The sequence below is a fragment of the Passer montanus genome, unplaced genomic scaffold (assembly GCF_014805655.1).
Source record: "Passer montanus isolate IOZ18808 unplaced genomic scaffold, ASM1480565v1 scaffold34, whole genome shotgun sequence".
Taxonomy (NCBI): Eukaryota; Metazoa; Chordata; class Aves; order Passeriformes; family Passeridae; genus Passer; species Passer montanus.
The window spans coordinates 3,818,223-3,829,271 of NW_024368152.1; positions in this window are offsets into that span (position 1 = coordinate 3,818,223).

Below are 11,049 nucleotides of genomic sequence, written 5' to 3' on the forward strand. Positions count from 1 at the left end.
GGAAAAAGCCATACACATTAAGAGTAGAATTATTTTCTGGCTTTGAGAAAGCTAGGAAAGGGTCCAGCATGTTTGCAGCTGAACTTTAGAGCTATAATCTGCACCACATCAGAAAATATTCCATGTCTCTGTGTTTCTGTACGAGTCAGGAGAGGACTATCTATGAGACCCTAGCAGATTTTGGGTCCAGGTCACATAACAGATCTCCCAAAGAATTTATGATTGCTTGAAAGAAGTGTGCCTCTGTCATCCCCCCCTCCAAATTTCAAGGCTAAGCTTTTAATTGTTGCTTGCTAACAGCTTCAGAGGCAGAGAATGGTGCTTGGCATATTTTATTTGCTAGTATTGATATAGCCAGAGGGTCTATGAAGAGTGTTGTCAGGAGCACAGCAGATTTGAGACATCATCTGAACTGCTGTGATTTTTTAGGCTCATAAGGATTCTAATGCAGACTGCCAGTAATTATACGTAAGCAAATGTGAAACATGGCTTGAAAGTATTCTACTGATTTATTTCAAAATCTATATGTATTGATTATAAACCAGAGGAAGACAATTCTAAAGTAAAACAAAGTAGAAATCCAGTAATTCTGCAGAAAATTTTATAGCATTGTAAGTACATATCCCATATATCATGGTCATATTTTTAAAGATAAGATTTTAATTGTAATTCAGCCAATGTATTATTCTCATACAAACATAAAGCTATAACAAAAGCAGCGATAGAATTACTAATTAATTACAACTTAAATTTTCTACTAGAGGAAAATAAGGTCATTAGTGAGCTCTGAACATTGTCCCTCTGGAGTAAAATAAACTGGCTTAATATTATTGGAGCTGTTTAAAGCATAAAGATACTGTATTTTCCCAAAATTAAAGAATTTTCATTTCATTGTGCTGAATAAATAATCCCTCAAGTATTTATAATGCATAGATATGGAACAATTGGTAATTTTGTTTAATAGTGCATAGAAAATAAGGATAATGGATTTTTGAAAAGTAAGCTTAGGCAGCTTCAGGGACCTGACAAGGCAATATGTAGTCCAAGTATTTAAATGGCTGCTTAAAATCAGCTTCCTGGTTTACACAAGGTAATATCCAAAGACTTGGTCCATTGATCCTATCTCCCCATTTTAAAAGGTTGCTATTCATGTTGGTAGCTTAACTCTTTGTACATTACAGTCCTTTCTCATTCACAAGCACCTCAAAAAAACTCCCTAACTGTGATGGTAGAGCAAAACCACAGAATGGGCAGAACCAAAGAGAGAACCTTGAAATGCTGGCATGGAAAAAAAAAAAAGCAGCTAAAATGTGGAAGTACTTTAGAATTCAAATACAGGACTGGGAAGGTAGATGAAATAAGACCTGGAAAAAACCCAACCATTAATTTCTTCATGAAATTGAGAAGAGTCATTGAAAGCAATTGCATAAATATATTTTCAAAAATAAATTGCTATCTTGGAGACATGCAACTACCTTCAGTTAGGTCAGAAAGAACAAGTTCTTAGATAATGCCACAGAAGTTTGCAGATCACTGCACTCCTATGAAGAATAAAGCTTTTGAAAGATCCTTCTTTAATCTCACAAAGCAAGAAAAAGTAAGAATATAAAATATTTCAGTCAGATTTTTGTGTTATTTAAACACTGAGCTTTGATGAATCTTTAGGCTCTGTGTGGGATCCGATTTTAATGGGCTTCAATAGTCCAAGAGTGAAGGAGTGGCACTATTTAAACACTGAGCTTTGATGAATCTTTAGGCTCTGTGTGGGATCCGATTTTAAGGGCCTCAATAGCCCAAGAGTGAAGGAGTGGCACGGGAAGCAGTTATGTAAGGTAGAAGCCAGTTCAGTTCAGTCAGACTGGATTGCATGTTCTGGCAAGGTAAAAGGCAGCATTGCACTGCAGAACAGAAAATCAGGCTCCCACACTTTGCTCCAGCAAATGCACAAAATACTAACATCTTATCCTTTTTGGCAAGAGACAAGTACCACAGCAGATGTGGAATGGAACACCATTACAATGTCTGCCTTGAACTGGAATTGCTGTAAATGTTTGAGCTAGAGTGCCAAAGAACCAAAGCTAGGTTTTTTGCAAAGAGGAAGCAGCACAGTCCAGAACAGCCACAGGCTGCATAGAGATGGCAGCAGCAATCAAGGAAGGTTCTGATCATCAGGAATGATGCATCACCATAAATAGCACCTCTTCACAGAATTTTTTGGGAAACTCTCATGGTTGGATCTATCTCATCTAATTTTAGGCTTATGCTTGATAGATATCTGAGGTGCTTCCTGAAAGCTACTCAGGCTGCCAGTGCTGGAGAAATACCTCATCCTAAAAATATAATTCATTTGACTCCTTCTAAATGACTATTCTATAAGAATATGAACACTACCTTAGAAGTAAATTTCTTCCCATTTTTGCCTCAGCTGCAAAAGTCCATATGAATCACTCAGATGTAGCTCAGGTAAGTTGTACAACATTAGTTATACATATTCTAAATAAGGCATCACAAGTATTTAAGAAGACAGAAAAAAAGGACATATATAAAGAACACAAAAATGCAGCTTAAGAGTAAAAAATAAAAATAAATTAATAAATTAATAATAAAAAATGAATAAAAATTAATCAAATGAAAGAAATTTAAAGCCTAAAATATATAAAGACAAAGCATAACAAAGAAGAAATCAGAATATTAAGCTCTCTGTGAAAAGGCATTGCCCAAGAAGAATTGTCCAATTTCTGCTGCAAGTTTTGCACAGGTTTAATACTGAAGAAATAATATTACCCTGCTTCTGGATTATTATTCCTATTATTACATAAGTTTGTTTCAGAAACCTGGAACAAGAAAGCCAGTCTGCACTGTGGATATCTAGACTAGACATGGATTCCAACTTTGACAATGACAGGAATGAAATCACAAGTAATTGTTAAGAACTTAAATATTTTGCAAAAGAGGATGGTTTTAAGTGCATTGTGCCTGTATCAACAGGTGGTAAACAGATTCATAAGGAAAATCTTAATGTTTAGGACCCTACACTCGCCCTATAATCCTCCCAAAGTATGCTTATGTAAAAGCATTGTAGTTGCCACCCAGATTTTGAATGAAAATATAAGTTTGGGCCAGTTCCTATAGACTGCCTCTGCTGGATCATTAATCTTCCATGCTCTTTATATAATATTGACTGTGAAAGATACTGTCATACATCTAGCAGTGATCAGGCATTTGTCTTGATAACACATAGATGGTACTATGTCACCCTGTTCCCTAAGTCCTTCTAAGCCTTCTGATGTTTACATTTTTGTAATGGAGTTTCTCACATACTTTTCATGTAAATGATGATTGTTTTGCATTCCTTTCTGGAGGAGGTGAAATTTGATGGACTGCTGGTTTGACCAGAGTGGCTGGAGAGCTGGCAATCCCAATCCATGGTCACTTTTGAAAGTCTATAAATACTGGAGTTTGGAAATAAACTGCCTTGTTTTTACCTTGGTATTCCAGCTTGTGCGTGTCCTTCATTTCGTGTCCTATTGCGACAGTAGTAGACATATACTCCGCAGGTATCAAAAGAAAAGTGTAGATTTCCATCTTTCTTTCATGAGTGGTATCTTTATGATTGAAAGGTGATCTTGTATTACTGAGAGTATTTTCTGCTATGGGCTACAGATCAACCTAACTCTGAGCTTCTAATCAGACAGCTGGGGCTGTCCTCCCTGCTGGGCACCATCACATAACCGAGCGCGTGTGCAAAGTGGGCTGGTGAAGACCGTGAGCAAAGAAGTGTGTGAGCAGCTGCCTGCCACTAACAAGAGCAGCTAGCAGCTTGAATTTGTTAATACTAACTCAATGATTAAAGGAGATTCTAAAAAATTCTGGTTGTGATCTGTTTGTCCCCCTAGTTGCCAGAGAAGGAAGTTTAAAATGGTCTGTCCAGTCTAGCTTTAGCTATCTCAGAGCAACGCTCCAGAGACTCTGCAAACACCAGAATGTATCAACCAAACACCAAATGTGTTAACTTTTAAGGAGTTTCATATATTTAGCACTTAGGCGTCTTTTCCCTTTTGACTACCAAAATGGCTTGCATAGCTCTGGAATAAATACCAAGTTTTTAGAAGGTTGAAGCAGGATGAAACCTTGCCAAGACAATACATTATGTCAAAGGAATACATGAAAACCTTTCAGTTACATTGCTTTTTCCACAGCAAAGACATGTGTATATCACACATGTAAGAACTATATCCAAAAATTACTTATGGAGTTACTTATCTTCGAAGATTTGTCATTTCCCTGTGCATTGATGACAAAGGAAGAGTTTTGCTAAAGGCAAATCCTATTGAGAAACAGTTAATGTTCTAAAATTAAAAATCCTGAGCACCCCAAAGTTTTTAGTTGTACATAATCCTCAATGAATTAACCAATTTAGAGAAATACATTTCAGTTACTTTTTAAATAAATTACTACATCCCTGGATTTTAATATTCTTTAGACTAATAAGAGCTACCATACAACCATGAACATAGTCAAAACACCAAGTGAAACATTCACATCACTTACCTTTGAATATTGAATATGCTTTGAACCTTCCAACTTTTTACACTGATGTGGAAATTTGCATGTCTTAGTAGTTCCAGTGGAACATAACATTAAAAAGTGCCATGAAATTGGATAGCTTGACAGCCTGTAAACCATGAACTATAACCTTCACTCTGTTTCTTCTCTTTTTGGTCTGATAATACACTTTTGAACTGAGCAGCACTTGCATTTTGCTACTCAGTGGTTTTAATCTGATACTTTGTGCTAATTTTTTTCCAGATAAAAAAACAGTAAGAGATTAGAGCAAGGTGGTGGACAGAGAAGGTAGGGGTCAGCTAAACATTTGGAAAGGAAAAACTGTGAGATAGTGTTTGTGTATTTCTTTGAATCCAATCAAGCTTCCTTTCAAATTTAGTCTTACTGTTTTAAACTGTTTATGCCATTCTATTTACCATATCAACTATGGCACAGAGGAGCTAATTTTAATCATGTATGGGACTGTTGCAGTCCTAAGAATACTTAAAGAAAGCATTCAACTTTAAAAATAAATACAAAAAATGTGAAAGTACTCTCAGATGGGTGCAGTTTTTCCAATGTATTTAAGAGTCCTTTAGTTCCAAATATTTAAACAGAACATCTCAAAACTATTTACAATTTTTTAACTGTGTCTGAAGTATCAGAAAAAGAATTAATTTATAGTCTTAGAATTCTAAAAGTCTTTACACTTCTCAATCTAGTTTTTGTGATTTCCATTACCTGTTCTCAGTTGCTGCTTGCTTTAATGGAAATGCAAATACAGACTGGTCCCAGACTTAAAATAGCAATATCTCATCTTTCTTTTCTAATTCCTTCTGTTTTATCTTGGTGTATTCTTTGGGCAGTTCATGCTTCCTCAAGAATCAACATTGCAAAACTAAAAAAATGCAGGTTTTTCACAGCACTAATCTCACTTGCCTCTTTTTGGTTGGTTGGGGTTTTTTTCCTTATCTTAAACCTTCTAGTATTCTGAACATTATTTAGCCTTCCCAGTTCTGAGTGTGGGTAATAATCCCTTGATGGCACCTATCCCAATATGAGTAAAAGCATCCTGTTGCTGAGACACTGAGGTTAAAATGAATTCACATGGATGGTGCTTTAAGATTACTCTTTTTAGGCTACTTTGGTGATTCAGTTATTGTTTCTGCTTCTCTATTTTGTTTTTTAAGACAATTTTCTCAAAATGAAAATGTTTCTTTGTACAAAACATTCAAATATTTGAATTTGTTATCTTTTAAATAAAAAACCCTAATACTGTATATAAAAAAATCCTTATATAAAATTTTATATTAATTTCAGATCATATATTCTCCTTATAACTTCATATATTGTTACGATAGTTTTTTGAGTTTTAAAAGTTTAATAATTAATCTGGTAATAAATTATTTCATTAGCTTTCTGAGGTATTTTACATAGGGAAGAGCTGATGCCTCCAAGATTAATAATTTCACTTTTGCTTTAAACACGTTACAGCTGATTTTGTAGATGGTTTCTGCTGAGTCAGCCCCCAGTGAATCAGCACAGATGCCTGAAAAGGTGAGTGCCTGCAATCACTTCAGTTCGATACCTGATTAATATACAATGAGAATGTTATGTGTTTTGCAATAGAAGTAGCAATGTAAATAAAATACAGAACCCCTGGACTGTTGGTCTTCTCTTCACAAAAAAGGTAAAAAAGGACATGCAAAAAAGCCCCAAACATGTGACTTACTGCTGGGCAGTCATCTTTGTTTGCTTCAGGGTTGAATTACAGGTCAGGAATATAAACCCTGCTTTTTCTATTCCCATTCCAGGAATATAAAGCTGCCATAAACCTCTAAACCTGCCATAAACTGCTGAAGGATTGATCATCTAGGAATAATCTGAACAAGTTTCTTTGAGACTTTTATAGATCATGTGAACAAGAAAAAAGGAGATAAGGATAGCACCTATTTAAATTTAGTGGTTAATATGAGATAATCTGAGTTTTCCAGTAAAAGTATAATTTTAAAGTCTATTAAAAGGATTGGATACACTTCACATCTTTTTTATCTCTGTTTAACCTTAGGGGAATTGCCATGTCTGTAATTTCCAAAAATGCATAAGCCTTTCACTACTAATGGACTTCTCATCTTAAGTCAATTAAGTGCTTACTGAAAGTTCTGCCAAGAGTTTTTCTCCCAAGTCTGTCTGCCTTTTCTTTAAGATTCAAGAGCAGCATTTTCCCATATGATATTTTAAAAAACATGTCTATGTATCGGATTTAGATATCCTATACACTATCTTAATAGAAATATTTAAAATAAAATCTTAATACTCACAGAGATTATAGTTACTTTGTAGAACATGTCTGTTCTGAGAGCTGAATAAAAGTTTCCAACTTTGTTTACAAAAAATAAAATTAAGTTCCTCCTATATGTTTAGTAACAGAGGTATTTATTCCCTTACAGTCCACATTGTCCCAACAGGACTTTAAAAATTAAAATGATGAAACATTCTTGTAAAATTTATTAAATCTCAGCATGCCCTTCAAAATTGACATGCAAAATTTTCCAGTGAATATTCAGCAAAAACATGGTGAATGGCTTCCATATTTTCATGTCTTTCATCTCTTATGTATGTTCTCACTCATTAGAGACCTCATTTGCTAAACACTACCTCAAAAAAATAATAAGAGAATGTCTAAAGCAGTTTGAACAAGTCACACATTCAAACAGCTACTTGAAATTTGTATATGTTTTTGCTGAAAAATTTCAACTATCTTACAACACCACTTGCGTATAAAAAACATGAATTCCAGTCAAGATATATCACAGAATTAAAGGTTCTGAAATTGAAATCTTGCAGAATAAAACCACTGACATTAAACGCTTATTAATTAAAAACATTGGTGCTGTGGTATGTATGGTGTTTTCTGCCCCTTCCTTTGTGTCAGATATCACTACAATATATTTTGAATATTGTCTCAGTATCACACTTGTTATCACAGAATACATGTAGCTTTGAAGGAAGACTACCCCTAGGCAGAGACTTCAGGTGAATTTCTTAATGTAAGAGAGGAAAAATACCTGGATTCGTTCTATTTATCTGAAATAGGTACCCAGCTTTGGCTTGTGTGGGCATATTTGCAGAAGACTGTCCCACCTGGAGGCATCTTGTGGATGCTCTATCCCTGGAAGACTTCAAGGCCAGATGTGAGCCTGGGAAGCCTGGGTGTCATCCCCCCCAGAGCAGATTTGGAATTACATGATCTCTAAGAAACCCTCAAACCTAAGCCATTCATACCCAGTGAGGATCCAGACCCTCATGCCCAAAAGATGGAAACTATTCCCACTGAGCAAAGGATCCCAAGAACAGTCCTCATGCATGGGATTCCCAAATTATGTAAGAGGGAGTGAGGATCCAGACCCTCATGCCCAAAAGATGGAAACTATTCCCACTGAACAAAGGATCCAAAGACCAGTCCTCATGGGACTCCCAAATTATGTGAGAGGGGAAAGGAGCAGAATGATAGCTCTGTGAGTTTTGAGGCTTCCTGGGAAGAAAAGAAAATGGAGCTTTTGATTAGTGCAGAGGACAGATCCTGTAAGGAGCAGCTGAGGGGAATGGGGTGGTTTACCCTGGAGAAAAGGAGGCACAGAGTTTGGTCTCTCCAAGTACTCAAAAGGAGATTGTAACAATGTGGGGTTAGTCTCTTTTCACAGGTAACAAGTGATAGGAAGAGGAGTCCTCAAGTTGTGCCTTTCACAGAAAGGACTCTCAAGCACTGGATGCCCAAGCGAGTGGTTGAGTCTTCATCCCTGGAGGTATTTCAGACATGGATATGGCATGTAGGGAAGTGGTTTAATGGTGGACCTGAAAGTGTTAGGTTTACTGTTGGATTCAATAATATGAAAGGTCTTTCCAAATCTAAATGATTCCATTTTTCTCTAGTCTATCACCTCACATTCTACATTGCAGAAGATGGGTTTTCTTTGTTGAATGTTATCAGCAGCAGGCAGGACTCCTGCTGAAGTTTTTCCTCAGACCTATGCACCTGCAGAACATATTCCATTATCTAGCATAGGGGATAGCCTTAATATATTAGAAACTTAGCAAAAACATGCAAAGTAAATGTATTGTACATACCCAATGTGTGATTTGTGAACTCAGTTCAAAACAATTGTTTACGAGAACATGCAGACACACTTTTCCACAGAAAGAAGCCTTTCCATGCCAGGCTTCATCACTTGATACAGGCAGCAGTGGGAGTGGTTCTGTTAAAAAAACAAGCAAAAAAAAAGAGTAGCAATTGGGGTTTTTTGTTTTGTTTTCTTCTTTTAATGTGAGAGAAACATATTTCACTCTTCTTTACCACAATGTTCTAAAAATTGGTTAATTTAGGTTTAAAGAGAAGAAACAAGCCTGTGGGATGAGATCAGATCTAGAAAACTGTTCCTCAAAGTTTGAAGTTTATGAAAGTGAAGGGCAAGTGAAATGTGTACTTTGAGACTTCATTGCAGTTACTGCTTTCTGCAATGAAAAAAATTTATTTTCAGCAGACCTTTCTGAAACACACTACAAATTTGGAAAATGTAAGGAAATCCATGGATTTTACTTCTTTATTTAATTTTCAAATCCTCAGAATTTATTTAAATATTTTTATTTTGATTTACCTACAGCATATCCCTGCACTTCAAGGGATCAAAATACAAGGGGGTTGGATGTTTCTGTGCACACAAGGGAATCTGTGCACAGAAGGTCAGATATTACAGATGTTCCTTACTTGAGTCTCTGTGTATCAAAGGGGAAAAGCAAACTCCCTGAAAATCTTCTCTCACACAAATATTTATACTGGAGAGCAGGCTCTGAGAGAAGAGGAAAATAGAAAAGGGTTTTAGCTAGGTGACCACAAGACTTTAACAATTCTAAATCCATCAAATGAGATCGATTTAAAAAGACAGCCGTCTACAGATATAGAGGTCTAAAATTCTTGTCACTAATGCATGCTGTGTTTATCATTAAGTATCTCCACTTGTAATAACATTGAGAAAAATGCTATTATGCTGCCAAAAAGATGAAATACTATCATCATCAGCAGAAGCAGAGGCAATATCCCATGTAAAAAGGGAAAAAAAAAAAAGAAAACACAACCCCCCCGGTGTTTTCTACTTCCTATCTCCCCTAAAAAAATGATAGTTTTTTTTAAATATTCTTCCACAGCAACAGACTGCGAGGCTCAGAGATTGCACATACATTCTCTTTTTAGTGCCTGTTTTACCCATCTCTAAAATTAAATGCTATTATGCTGCCAAAAAGATGAAATACTATCATCATCAGCAGAAGCAGAGGCAATATCCCATGTAAAAGGAAAAAAAAAAAAAAAAGAAAACACAACCCCCCTGGTGTTTTCTACTTCCTATCTCCCCTAAAAAAATGATAGTTTTTTTTAAATATTCTTCCACAGCAACAGACTGCGAGGCTCAGAGATTGCACATACATTCTCTTTTTAGTGCCTGTTTTACCCATCTCTAAAATTATAGTTTTGATTCCACTTGCATATGTCAAGATGCCATGCATTCACCAAGGATGAAGAAGACAAAGTCTTTGGAGGGGTTGCAATGCTCTTTGTCAACAACCATGTCCAGGCAATGGGAGTGAGATGGGATAGTACGTCCACAGAAAATATCTGCTTAAATCACAGAGGCAATCTTGCCTAGGGTGATTACTTAACTATGCTAGCCAATATGATGACAACTCGTGATGTTTCTTTTAATATCCTGATTGTTTTAAATCTACATAGTTTAGAGGCCTATTTGTAAATTTCTGTAAGGCACATTAATTTAGTTTATTCAAATTAATACACTATGTCAGCAATGGCAGAATGTGGAAAATGGAAAAATGACAACTGGTCATTAATTCTTAAATTTAAATTGTAATTCCCACTGAACTGTGATAATCTCAGTAAATGAACACAGAAACCCAAAAATATTTTTCAAAAGTAACACTGAAATTTCAAAAGAGGAGACACCTGTTCATACTTTTTTAACCATGAAAGGCCTATTTCAAAATAAATAGAAGATAAATTGTAAGAAATGTTAATATTAAATTAATTAACATTATAGTATACCTTGCTCCCAAACAGAAATCCTGGAAGGTTTATCACCAATATTATGACCACTTACTCAAAAGTCTAAAGTCTTGCACCTGGAAAGACCATCCTGTCTGTGGAGCAGCTCTGTGGAAAGGGACCTGGGGTTCCTGGGGATGACAAGCTGTGTGAGTGGTGCTGCTGTGGCACAGAGAGCCAGCAGGGCACTGGGCTGGATCTGCAAGGGCATCTCCATAGGCACACAGAAGTCATTGTCCCACTCAGTGCTAGTCAGGCCACACCTGGAACACGGTGCTCGGTTCAGGCTCACACCATGCAAAAAGATGTGGACCAGTTGGAAAGGGTCCAGATAAAGGCCAAAAAGGGGATCCAAGAACAGTAATTTTTTCAAGGAAGGTGTAAATAGATGATCC